The sequence below is a fragment of the Crinia signifera genome, chromosome 4 (genome assembly GCF_055691185.1).
Source record: "Crinia signifera chromosome 4, ASM5569118v1, whole genome shotgun sequence".
Classification (NCBI taxonomy): Eukaryota; Metazoa; Chordata; class Amphibia; order Anura; family Myobatrachidae; genus Crinia; species Crinia signifera.
In genome coordinates, this window is record NC_139220.1 from 267,143,976 (window position 1) to 267,158,817 (window position 14,842).

Sequence of the window (14,842 nt, forward strand, 5' to 3'; positions counted from 1 at the left end):
GTATGCGGCTGATTTGTGGGTGGACCTAACCCTAACGGCCGCGTACGGCTAGCGTACGTTAATAGTGAACGTACGCACGTTTGGCCGCTCCGATCAGAATAACCTCCTAAGTGTGACAAATGTCATTAAACACTAATAGGAGTCCAATGCGCCCCCCCCCCCCCCCCTTCCACTTAGTTTTAAAATAGATACAGGTATAAAATGAAATTAACCAAAACATGTGAGGCATTGATGCTATGTGTGAAGGTTAGAGGACAGACCGAGCACTCATGTTTGTGAGGGGTCTTTTCATTTTGAGCCAAATCCACAGAGGAACCGGTAGTGAGACGATCACAGGATGTTTTGCACTTTATGAAAGGGTTAATGCTGGAGAAACTAGAGAGTTCTCTGACCTTAATCTAATTACCGGCACTTAGCACCTTCCCAATAGAGCTCCATGGGGAGTGAAGTAAAGTATTAAGCTATTTGCCATAAAGTGACACTATTTCAGGATGGTGTTGTCTGCATTTTATATGGGATCCAGAGCATCCCTCGCCGGATCATAGCACAATGTGCATGTGTGTAGCATTCCTTACCTTCATCCGTAGCATTAGGCTGTAACTGGGTAGTGCTTAGGATAAAATCATTGTGGAAGACGGGGGGGGGGGGTCTCTCCAGGTCTCCCAGACGATAAATAGCGGTGGTACCACGCTCTGCATTACTGCTTATCTCCAATGCTTGATAAATCTCACCCATAGAGTAGTATGGTGGGTCCAACTTAAGCTATATACACACAGGAGCGCTGTCTGGCTGATATGCTATCTAGTAAAGTTATATTGCCTACATCGCACAGTGACTATGTCTGATTGCGCAAGCAGCTATCTCTGGGTGTCCGCGCTGTACATCAAATCTAATGATATCACTAGCATTTTCGTGTTTATCTTGTGTAAAGAAAACAGGATGACAAAAAATATGTTGTCTGATTTGATGTCACCTTCATACCACTCCCTAGAATGGTGTGGCATGAAGGTTGTTCTAGTGCAGCGGTTCTCAAACTGTGGGTCCCAACCTTCTCAGCAAGGGGGTCGGGACTCCATGTTGTTGACCATCAGGCTGATGACTTTTCTAAAGTGATTTAAGGAGCCTACCGCTGCATCACACCGGGCATCACCCTAATTATACAAAAGTTACTTGACATATTTTGTGCCAGGCTGGATAAAGATCTGAACAGCATACTGCCCAACAGCTGTTTCGGTGCTACGACCGCCTTCCTCAAGAGCACTTTCCCTTGAAGCTCCCCGTGCGATAAATCGCATGCCCCATGTGACCTGAAATCATGTGTCCCCCTTCTTCCAGGATGGGATTGTCCAGGAAATGATTTCAAAACAGCACATGTAACACATCACATTGAGATAAATTGCATGTGTTTAAAAACCACATGCGATCGCACATGCAATAAATATTATGTGGAGCATAAAATATCTTGAGATGCGAGATTAGACCAGTGTGCCCTCGCATTGTGGCCGGTAACACATGCGATTGACGTGCGATTCATCTGATTTATCGCTGCGATTTATCGAAATCGCATTATCGTACGCAATATTCCATATCTATAAATGATGCTGAATAATTTATAATTAAAAAAATATATTTTCAATTACTTTTTTTTATTACAAATGTAAAAGGGATTTGTTACCAGCCAGTAGACAGATGGGAAACCTATGCAAAATGCCTCAAGTGAAGGAATTGCTTCTCCGACCCATTTTTACAGTATCTAGGGCTTTATGCATCAGATAATGTGAATAGACCCCTATACAGTATCTATTCTACCAGTCACCTATTCTTCTGAAGTTTGAGCTAACCATTGTCCAGTCCTGGCCTACGTCCTAAGCAACAAATATCCATTATTCGAAGCAGCATCCTCAATCTGCTCAAACAACTCAATCCTCATCAAACAACTGCTACAGCTGCAAGACAGCGTCCAGCTACAGAACATGACAGTGATACAAACTGTTTTTCTATTTCAAGCAAAGTAAAATCCTAAACTGCCAGGAATGAGTCAAACTACAGACTCAACGATAGCAATCAGGGGATTAAATCTTTCATTTTAATTTTAGATACAATCTTCCCTCTGTTTGGCTGATTTCTATAATGCCTCACAGCTGTGGTTTTGAATCGCGTCCACGTGACTTGAAAGAAATTATTAATTCAGTGATAGAGATTCGGCCCAGGTATGTGACTTCTGGCTTACTCATTCATACCTACCTCAATGGAGATAAGACTCTGCATTGCTGATAAGACCATCAAGCGAGCGGTGATAAAATTGTGTTAACTGCCAAGAAAGTCAAGCTTAATGCCCCTCACAGGACAAGCAGCGGGGCATGCCCGCTGCCATACTGACTACTAAGCTTTGAAGATTTGTCTTGGTTGCTGTGTTTGGAATGAAAGATGCCACCTAGAGACACAGCCTTAAGGTTTGGTAGTTTACAAGGCAAATGTGTTTCATCCAAGAAGCGTCTACACTGAAAGTTTGTAACTTTTAGGAGAATCGACTATGTAGCGCACCCATGGTCAAGGGATGGCTGGTCTACAAAATATTATGTACAATAGGAACGTGGCACTCCAGATTCTAAGCACCAAATGTGTTTATTGAGGCATACAGCCCAATATTTAATCACAGAAACGTTTCCAGCGGCTACAGATGGAGCAGCCATCAGCCAGCCTGCCTGATCGTCAGATCTCATGTGCTCGCGCAGGCTGGCGTACAACTTGCTCAGTCGCTTTGCTCATCCCCGTCAGCAAGGCGTCGGGGAGCAGCTTTCCTGCCCATCTCCACTTCAGGGGGACAGGCAGGGAGCGAGGGCAGGCTGGGGCAGTGTGGGCGGAGGGGAAGAGCCGGCTGGAGGGCTGCTACAGCCTCCGACAGAACGGGGCACACAAGCATCTCGTGTGCGCGCACCTCCCTTCTGTCTGAGGACAGCAGCTGGCGGGGGCGGCGATTGGAGATAGAATCGACAGGAGCAGCTCAAATGAGAGCTGCTACATCTGTAAGTCAGGCAGCTATGTGCCCTTTGTCAAGGGGTTGTTAATGACAGGGAGTGTACACACCAGGCAATATTGTCCACAATATCACTCAGAAAGCCCTTTCTGAGCCCTTTCTTACCTAGTGCGTATGGGATTTACATCTAAGAAAACATTACTCTGGTATTGCTCAAAATGCTCTCATATGTTGATACCAATATGTGAGGCCTGATTAGCACCCCCACCCTCCAGATGCTGTCACCATAGGCAACCACCTAAAGCGCCTATTGAATTATTGTGTTAGACCTTTTCTTCTAACTTAAACATTGATTACCCCTAGAAATATATCACACGGACACATGACCTGAAACAAATCACAGGGACACATGACCTGAAATAACCACATGGACAACCACTGCGTAAGTTTAAAAAGGTCAACAGTATTTATTGTTGGTATGACCCTATTGAAAAGGGATGGCCTGGAGAGTGCTTGGAGACCAGCTAAGTCACAAACGTTAACAATGGCGGCGACTACAACGCCCCAACTTGTAACCAAGGCGATGAGCCGCCCCCATTGAATTCAAAGCACAGCCTGCACTGTGATGGTCTTACCGCACCTCCTATTGCATGGTGAGGACAGTTCAAGGAAGTGCCCATCGTACCTCCTCGAGGGCAGGACTCACCAACCATCCTGGCAGAGGGGGCAATACCGCACAGTGACCTCCTGTACTTCAAACTTGACCGCTGATCGAGAGCGCCCTCCCGCCAATTATAATGACATTTTTACGAAGCCAAATTTGAGTGTAGGCCGAAAGGCCGGGTGGTAGGAGAAGAAAGCAAGGGAGGGAGGGTGGGAATCCAGACTCAAGAGGAAGAGGAATCACCTGACTACCACCTATATACCCCTGCCTAAGCTACCGCCCCTTTTCACCTGATTGGCTACACCTAACAACCCTGGATTCTATGGGTAAGAGAAACTCTTCAACTAGCTTTTTACATAACAATCACAAAATTCTCTTAAATGCCCTCATGCCTATGCAGCCCTCGCTTTATCTAAAGTTACCTAATGCTAAGACCAGCCCTGACTTTACTGGAGAACAGGTAAGTATTACTGAATGTCTACATAACACTACTCTATATTATACTGATATGATGCCATATAGTAGTAATAATTAGCAGTTTCCATTACAGATTCGACCTGAATAGACCCCTTCTCTGGGCAAAGTATGGAGGCCCATAGTACAGTACTAAATCATTAGCTGGATCCTTTTGCAGCCAAGCCAAAGTGTATAACTGCAGTGCTGCCATCCTCTGCCTGGAATCCTATAGTGAGGTACCTGCTACATTCCATTGTACTAATAAATGATGTGACAGGCAGCCTGTGCTTAGCCACAATTATACAGTATATGCTGCACATCTAGTATACAGGATCAGTATGTCATTGTGGTACCCAGCGATGAGGTTCTTAATAAGTAAATGCACTCCAACAAATAATTTCTTCCCTTTCGAATAAGGCAAGCTAATGAATACTCGGGAACAGGAGGGGGCGATATGTTTTATAAGGAGCACAATTATATCTGAGACAGGCGTTAACAAAAATGTCATGACCCATTTAAAGTCAATAATATCTGCTAAAAGAAACAATTATAATTCTAGGTAATATCTAAAAAAAAAGTGGTATCTGATGATATTTGAAGACATTTTTAAAACTATGATATAATTGAGAATGATAGCTGACAATAACAAGCATTCGCCAGATAAGTTATACTAGTGAAGGCGACTTTGGGTCAGAGCAGACACAGTAAGGTTGTGTCTAGATCCACTTCTGTTCTTTGACGAGGATGTGACATTAGGTGATGATGTAGTGTAGATGCCCTCACAGTGTTTTGTATTTTATCTGTAAATTACGTAGGTGTATGTTAATTTATTTTATTGCAGCTGGATTGTACCTTTGCAAGTTCGCTTCATTCGCCACACATTTATATTCCCCCTCCAGGTATACGTGGACCCAGTGCATGATGGGAAAACTCAAATGACAGAAGCGGTTCTAGCCGCAAACAATATGGTAACCAGTAGTTATTAAGGTGTTATCTCTGATGTTGCCCATCAATAGTAAATAGAGTCAGGAAAGTTAAGCAACACTTTGAATGTAAGTCACAAGTACGTTTCAAGGTAAAACATAATGTTTCATCAGTGTAAGTCCTTTATACACAATGCTAGATGGTCACTGACCCCAATTTCTGCTTGGTGGCTGCAAACTATAATATTTACTACACCAGAGGAATTTCTGTGCACTCTGTAATACTTTAGTGACACTTTCTGTCTCCCACATGAAGGTCCCAAGACAAAGCGGCTTTGCTAATGCAATTAAAATTCTAATTATTCTCAGTCCAGCACTTCTCATATCCTTGCAGAGCATCGAAAACTGATTATGGCAAGACTGACCCCGGGATGCATAAATAACTCCACACAATGCTTTGTGAACGTTAAACTTCGGTCTGCTACTCCAGAGAAAGGGTTAAACATTCACTCTGGGGTGTCTAGAGAAGATTGTATTGTCTCGAATCTCCTTGTCTGCACATCCTGTGGATTTCATATTAATCTTTTAACACAGCAACAGTTTAGTTGTCATTAGATAATTTTTTCAAATTAAGACTCTCCATGAGGTATTTTAAATTCTCCTCCAATCCTATTATGCCAGTCTTAGCGTCATACATTATTTAAAGAAAATAAATACATAGTGGAATGATTTGCCCCTTAAGTAATTCTGTTTCTTCAAGGTACTATCTGCAAAAATTGTCAAGGAATGACATTATAATGGAATAATTGTCACTAGCATGAATAAGAATTACGCTTAATCTGTCTATTACTGTGTCTGCCATTTGCAAATGCAGAAATAATGTCTAAGAAACTAATAATACTAAGTGGAGTCTCCTCGCTGCCTAAGATTGTTGTACAGTTCCAGCACCACTGTAAACACTGGATTTTATCCAGTCATTCACTGTACTTATGCCAAGCTTTGTCTCCCTGTATTGTTCCTTTGTACGGCGCTGCGAAACACTTGTGGCGCCTTATAAATAAAATTATAATAATAATAATACTTCTAATTGTATCATAAGACCCAGGGGAAGATTTATCAAAGCTTGGAGAGTAGAGAGATAAAGTGCCAACTAATCAGAGGCCAACTGCCATTTTACAGGCTGTGGGTGAGATTCTCTATCACAGAAATGCGGTAAAAACCCCGTTATCGGGGTTTTAACCGCATTTCTATATTCTCTAACCTCCCTCCGCAGTGTCACTGCTGCGGAGGGAATCGCCAGCAAATGCTGGCGGTTCCCTGCAGAAGCCTATGGGCTTCTTACCGCAGCGGTGTGTGAGGGATCCGTCACGGATCCCTCCCAGCATGCCCTGCGGCCGGCGCGTCAGTCTGCGCATGCGCAGACGGACTCCCGGGTAATAGACCCGGAAGTCCAGCAACGGCGCCGCATCGCAAGGGACAGCTCTTATCGCAAGAGCTGTCCCTTGCGTTAATGACCGCATATTTTAGAGAATATGCGGTCATTAGAAATGCGATGCCGGGCGAAGAGGGCTGCGGATTTTAGAGAATCCCGCCCTGTGTTTGAAAAATGACAGGAGCGGATTGGTTAGTACTTTATCTCTCTTAAAGGTTTGTTACGTCTCCTCTCAGTGACATCTGGTCAGAAACATGTACGCAGGGTTGCCTTCCCTCGGGTCCCCCTCCCGGCCCCCTGGAAAGAGAGGCAACACTCCTGGAAAGCCGCCCGGCTCCCACAACCCCCCCTCCCCCGGGGGCTTGCAGGTCAAATCACAGGAATCGTGCTGCTTAAGTCCCACCCACCACAGTGCAATGCCTTCAAAACAGAATTGCACATCAGGGGTATGGCTAAATGGCGCGATCACTCTGGCCACCACGTCCCAAAACAAGAAGCCACTCATGCCCTTTCACTCCCGGCAGCCCTGCCCCCCCCCCCCCCCCGAGCTGGCTGCCCTCTCCCCGAAAGGGCAGCCAGAAAATAGGTAAGTATGCATGTACACTAGAGGCATGATTCAGAGTTGCACAAAATTCCTTTTTGTGGAAGGATTATGAGATGCACCACATTGTGCAGTCATATTGGTGTAACTGGGGGTTTTCACATACTGTAGGCTACAGTGTTCTGAGGGTGTTTTGTGGGGGCGTTTCTAATTTGCATAATATTATGTAACATATGTTTGATTTCAGATATATTTTTTATACCAAGGATAGGGCTGGTACAAATGTGCGTCGGTAGTGATAACAGCTACATTGAAAAGATAGGGGTAGTAATGCCACATGTATGATGCCATTTCTGTATGTAAAGAATCTACATTTATTTTCAAGTGCACACTGGACCAGTTCCAGCATTGCACATGCAGTGCCGATTTTGTTTCCAGTGGACTTGCAATGGCTCAGCCGCTGCCTTGTATGCAGAGACGCCCACTGCCATGTCTCACATCCTCCGCTCAGGTACATAAAATCTGAAGAAGGCAGAGGATCCCGGTGACCCGGCTGCACATATGTAAACCCCGTGAATAGCCTCAGGACTAAGGAATTCTACAGCCTCAGGTTGAGACAATGCATGCCCTATAGACTGTAAGCTTGCAGCAGAATCCTCCTACCTCCATGTCTGTCTGTTTTTACCCAGTTTGTATGAATGTCTACAATTGTAAAGCGCAACATACCAGTAATCTGCTTCGCTATATAAGAGACTGTAAATAAATAAATGTTGTTGGCTGCACAGCCTGGTTTGCAGCTGAATGAGAGCTCTAAAGGCGGGAAACCCAGATGCAGATGTTGCCCCAGATTTGTGGGAGGAGTCGAGCAGTGCGTGTGCAGAGGGGAAACTTGGAGTGAAGAGACCTGGCAGCATGGAGTGCAGAGGACAGGGGTTAAAGTAGGGGGGAACGGGATGGAACTGAGTTTCACCACCTCTAATGGTGAGATAGAACTATGCTAGTTTCAGTGCTCTATTTATTGGCACTATCGTCAGGATATAAGTGAAAAAAGCATATTACAGACCGGGGAAATGACATCTAGATGATGTATCCATTCCGCCTCTTGTTTTAGGAAAAACATCATCCACTCACTAGCCTGCGTTACCGCATGATTGATCAGGTCGCTAGACCTCATCGCGGCGGGGATCGCAATAAATTACTATATTTATATGTTTTTGCACTTTTATGTATGGATACACCTGTGGCGGGGGCGGTCCTGTGACATCATCCGAGCCGGCTGGGCGTGGAGACGCGGCGGGACGCTCCCTCCACCATATGCAACATCACGTTATTTAAGGGCTGTAATATGCTTTTTTCACTTATATCCTAATGATAGTGCCAATAAACAGAGCACTGAAACAGTGATTTCATGAAGACACTGTACCACCATTGTACCACTGCCGCACCATTTTACGTATATATCTATTTATATAGATATATATCTATATAGATAGATATATACAAATTAACGCTCCCTCACGTCCCACCGTGATATGCTGTTCAGTGCATCTCTCCAGTGTGGGAGGGTCTGCGGGCTGCGTGGTGTCATGACGCGATGCACGCTGCCGGGACCCGCCGCAATGCACACCTGGGAACGCAGAGGGTGCTGCCATGCCGGAGTGGGGCCAGATACAGCAGAATGAATGATCCTCTCATTCTGCACCGTGCCCGATATGCAATTAAAGGAGGAGCCGTCTGAATCTTTAAAAAAGCGGTACAATCGGAACACTCTGATTTAGCCGATACAGACCGTTAAAAACCGGTACTGTACCTGCTAAATCGGTACAGTTGGAGGGTATGAACTAGTTCAGCTCTGATGTGGCCCAGGCACAGTAATTCTAGCAGAAAAGCATCATAGTTTGCATGGGGGTGTTGAAAACTCTGCCACTGGCCCTGGCTCTGCCTAGTGGGGGTAAGGAAGGGGGGGGGGGGTAATTAGGTGGCAGATGAAAATGAGTTCCTGCACCTCCCCAGGACCACTTTTAGCCCTGGCTGAGGGGCCTGTCAGTGTGGGCTCCTGTAAAAAGTGTTCTGGAAGTGAGCAGAGTATAGGAGTGGCAGCCGAGGGCAGTGACTGGGTCCCTGGCATCAGCAGGAGTACTGACCAGCCAGCGGACAGTTAGAGAGAATGGAATAGTCCCAGACCCGTTGAACTGTGGTGGCCCTGACAACCAGGAGAGCATCCAGACCAGAGATCGAGCAGGAGTGGGCGGAGCAGCCCTGTGACCCGCTGGACAGTGGATGTCCAGGCAACTGCTGGGAAGATTGGCGTCCATCTGCAGACCTGGATAAGTCCACAACCCACCTGTTTACAACAGTACCAGCTCCTCAGATCTAATAAGGCTGGATTAGACCCTCCTTTAGTATACCCCAGCTTTCTCATGGCCATATTCATTGCAGGGCATCCTGTTTTCCAAGAGACTTTTATCCTCTCATAGCTGCTGTATCGGTGTAAAGCTGGAACTTTAAGCACTTGGAAAATGTTCTTCTTTGTACAGATTACAAATACATTAATCTCCTGTCTCTTAAGGCTACAGCCATAACAGCCTGGTCCTATACAGTTATAATAAGAAAAGCTATATTCACAGTGCAATCATAACTACAAAAATAATCTTCCAGTCTCACTGAAGCAATCTCTGCTATATAGCATAAAGAGTGTGGGGAGAAGTCATTTGATCTTTGTTGATATTGTAGTCCTTTGAACAAGGATCTACCAAAAGGGATTCCTTGTCACTTTAGGCATACCTCCCAACTGTTCCGATTACAGTGGGACAGTCCCACTATTTGGGGACTGTCCGGCTGTCCCTCCCATGGTTTATGCAAACCATCCATTCCCATGTGTGCGGATGAAAGGTGTGTGCGTGCGGCGGGCGTTCGTGCAGGCAGCATTTAGATGACCCACAAAGCAGCTTTGCGGGTCAACCAGAATGAGGCCCACTGTGTGATATGTTTGTGACATAGTTGCCCACCCTCCTGCATTCTGCAGGAGACTCCCTGAAATAGCAGCAATCTCCCTCTCTCCCTCATTAATCTAGCAATCTCCCTCATGTCATCTAGCCATTTTTGGAGGAAAAAAAGGAATGAGAGACAGATACAATTATATTGAATCATCAGCATAATTTCCCAGCACTTTACCAAGTATAGTATCTCTTACTAACTGCTTTGGGGCTCATCTACATTTGGATATAAGTCATTGTACAGTACAAGATTTCTCTCAGATGTAGCTAGCACCCACACTTCTAGTTGCCACGTTCACAATATCTTTTCACAATCTCTCCATATATGGAACTAGACATGCCCTTTGGGTGGAGCATGACACGCCCCCTCGATGGGACACTGTGTGAAATCCTATTACCAACTTTAATCTCCCCAAAACTCGTTTTCAAAAGTAGGTTTGTGGGTACATTTTGCAAGGCCTATTCAGAGTGTTATCTCTGCCTAAAGACTTCCCCACATAGGGACATACACCCATTGAACATTTTGAAGTGGTACACTTACTAAAGAGTGTTTCTCCTAGACTCTATAACATTTATAATATTTGAAAAAGTTGAGATCATTGATTATTATATAATGCTGATTATTAAATTAAGATTATGGGTGAAATGGCACTTTCATTTTGTGTGGTAGCCAATGACAGATTTTCTGTCTACTGTGAGATTTCCTAGCCCTCTGAACGGAGCTGTGGCAACAAACTGCGTGACCTCATGGGTCATTCAGCAAGGCCATGGGTTTGCAAGTAATCCGATGCTGCATTTTTGTTTGCAGCACTGTATTACTCATACATGAAGGAGGCCTCTAATTATACGACACACTTCAATATATCTAAGTATTGCTGTTGCTTCCAAGTCTACATATGAATAGAAACATATAATTTTATGGCAGATAAGAACCACTTGGCCCATCTAGTCTGTTCTTGTTTTACCTCAAACCGTATTTGATTCGTGTTTCTTTGTAAGGATATCAATATGCCTATCCCAAGCATGTTTATATTGTACTACTGTATTTGCCTCTACCACCTCTGATGGCAGGCTATTCCACTTATCCACTACCCTTTCCGTGAAATAATTTTTCCTCAAATTTCCCCTGAATCTTCCTCCCTCTAGTTTCAGTGCATGTCCTCGTGTTCTGTTGCTTCTCTTCCTGTGAAGAATGTCGCCCACCTGTACCTTGTTAAAACCCTTGATATATTTGAAAGTTTCTTTCATGTCCCACCTTTCCCTTCTCTACTCTAAACTATACATATTAAGATCTTTTACTCTTTCCTGGTACGTTTTGTGATGTCGGCCATGCACCATTTTAGTTGCTCTTCTTTGTACAGTCTCTAATGTATTTATATCCTTTTGGAGATATGGCCTCCAGAACTGAACACAGTGCTCTAGATTAGGTCATATCAATGACCTATACAGTGGCATTATTACTTCCTTCTTTCTACTGCTGATTCCTCTATGTTTATGCTTTGGGTTTTTGAGACCCAAGTGCATGATTTTGACTTTTTTGGCATTAAACTGTAGTTTCCATGCTCTTGACCATTGCTCTAATCTACCTACTGTAGATCATCAATCATTTGTTCTACCCCTCCTGGCTTGTCTACCCTGTTGTATACCTTTGTGTCATCTTCAAAAAGGCATATTTTACCCTCAATTCCATTTGCAATGTCACCAATAGAGACATTAACCCCTTGGGTGGTATGCCCGGAAGTTTTCCGGGTTCAGCTGTGCTGCCGCAGCGGGTTGTTTGGTTGGTTTCCGGGCATACCACTAATATAGAATAGGTGCGCGCCAGTAGTGTCCAGGTGCGCAGCACCTCTAGAGCCCCCCGTCGCACCATCACCTTTGCTCCGGCGTGTGCCGGAGCTCCCCTGACCGAGCCACCATGTTGCCAGCTGCCACACATTTTACAGCAGCAGTGACGTCGGTGGCAGGCTCGGGTATGTTTGGCGTGGCTCGGGGGGACTCGGGAGCGCTCAGGCACCCGAGTCCTCCCGAGCCGCTGTGAACATCCCCCAGCCTGCTGCTGACATCACTGCTGAATGTGACAGGTGGCTAAGGCAGCAGGAGCAGTGGCAGCAGGGAAGCTCCAGCGTACAAAGGCCAGAGCAGAGGTGAGCGGGGGGGCGGGGGGCTTCCAACATCCTGTGGTGGATTTTGCAGGGGCAGAACAAACCTGCCCTGGTAGGTTTGTCCTGTTCCAGCAAATCCCACCACTCAAGGGGTTAAAATGCACTGGTCCAAGTACAGATCCCTGGGGTATTCCAATGGTAACCTTTCCCTGCTGTGACTGCACTAAATTTACTACAACTCTCTGTTTTCTATCCTGCAACCAAGATCTTATCCATTCAACCATCTTCGAATCCAATCCCTAACTTTGAAGTTTATTTAACAGCCTGTGATGTGGGACAGTGTCACTACTACTAGATAAGCTACATCTACAGCCCCACCTTGATCTATTACTTTAGTCACCCAGTCAAAAAAGTCAATCAGATTTGTTTGACATGATCTCCCCCCCCCCCCCCCCCAGTAAACCCATGCTGTTTAGGATCCTGTAATTGATGGTTTTTAGATATTCTACAGCTCTGAGTGTTACCAACAATTTCCCTACTATTGATATCAGGCTCAATGGTCGGTAGTTGCTTACTTCTTTCTTGTTTTCACTTTTGTGTTGTGGGACTATATTCCAGTCCTCTGATATTACTCCAGTAGTTAGAGACTGGTTAAAAAATTATGTTAATGTTTATACCAGCTCCCTTTTAAGCTTTTATTATCCTTGTGTCACGGACTGGGTTTGTGGAGCTGCTCTGGGCGGTTGCTCTGACACATGGTTTATGGCTGGAGTGAAAGTAGCTGGACGAATGTACTGCCTTCGCATAGACAAAACTTCCAAAGCATTGGCTCAACTTCCAGACGGAGGCACGGAGTCTAACCGTGTGGCGGTTTTCACCAATGACCCCCGCAAGGAGGTTTGGACTGCGCTGCGTCCACCTGGCAGGTCGTGGCCCTCCGACGGAAGTGTCTTGGTAGTCAGAGGGGTAGCAGACACCATAGCTAAACGGCGAGGATTCTGCTACCGCCAGTTTAGCAAGAAGCAGAACTAGGGAGTGTTAACGTAACTGGAGATTCACCTCCTTGGTGTAATAATGAAACTGAGAGATATGCCCACTTGGCGTAATAATGAAAATGAAAGATATGTCCACTTGGCTTAATAACGAAAATGAGAGGTATACCCACTTAGCGTTATAACGAAACTGAAAGCTATGTCCACTTGGCATAATAACGAAACTGAAATGTTTGCCGGTCAGTGTGGTAACAGGACTGCAGGACGGAAATGCGGCAGCTCAAAACCGGTCACTGGAGACACGGGAGACACTGAGGAGACGAGGCTAGGAGAGCTGCAGCCAGCTAAAGGTCAGGATACACTGAAGTTAATCCAGCAACAGGAACATCAGTGTCCTGGAAATAAATCCCTCCTGAGAGGCTGTCATTGGCCAATCCTCCAGCAAAGGGGAGATGAGAGCAGAGCCCTGTGCCCTCTACCCGGAAGCAGGATGACGGCGCCCACACCCGGAGCCAGCGTCAGGAGCCCAGACCCACAGGGAGAATACCGCCTGTGCCTCCTACCTGCCAGAGCCCCTCAAAGCTGGAGCAGCGCCAGGACTGAAGCCACCAGACAAGTGAGTATCACAGCGCCGTTCTGCAGGCCATGACACCTTGGATGTATCCAATTGGCCCCATTGATTTATCCACTTTCAGTTTTGAGAGTTCTGTTAGGACTTTCTCCTCTGTAAATGTACTCATTCTCCCTAATTTTTCTGACTATACTTGCAACTTAACTGTGGCCTCTTCCCCTCTCTTTCAGCAGTGAATACTGAGCAGAAATAATTATTAATATGATCTGTTATTAAGTTGCCTCCATTCCACTCTCTGTCTTTGGTACTTGTGGACAATCACGGCTCCCACGATGTGCATCGCATAGCAAAAAATCGTTTCGCATCGCATGCGATTTGAACGCATGCGATCGCATGCGTTTTTTAACAGAAAAGCATCCAAATGCATTGAAATTAGTATCAAACATGTTCAATGGCCCCCAAATGTCATTTTTGAGGCTGTACCACCCCCACTATCAACGCGAACCCGAAGCGTGGCGAGCGCAGCGAGCCCGCGAGGGGCGGCGGTACGCGTCCTACGACCTTTCCATACCCCCACTATCCACGTCGGTGTGGAGTTGAGAATAGAAAGTGTGGCGAGCGCAGCGAGCCCCACGAGGGGACACGGATACCTTCACAGGTATCCGTGTCCCCTCGCGGGCTTCACAGGTGTCCGCGTCCCCTTGCCACGCTTCGGGCTCGGTGGCTTGCTGCGCTCGCCACACTTTCTATTCTCAACTCCACGCTGACGTGGATAGTGGGGGTATGAAAAGGTCGTAGGACGCGTACCGCCGCCCCTCGCGGGCTCGCTGCGCTCGCCACGCTTCGGGTTCGCGTTGATAGTGGGGGTGGTACAGCCTCAAAAATGACATTTGGGGGCCATTGAACATGTTTGATACTAATTTTAATGCATTTGGATGCTTTTCTGTTCAAAAACGCATGCGATCAAATCGCATGCGATCGCATCGCATGCGATTTTGTAAAAAAAAATGGTTAAAAACTGCAAAAATCGCATCCAATCGCATGCCATCGCATGCCACTATATATGGCATGCGATGGCATGCGATGGGAGCCGTGATACTCTGCTTGGTGGTCACTGGAGCCCAGGTTTTTACCCACATTTACGTCAGATATTCTTAACATTTGTAAGTATTACAGTAAGTCTAATAT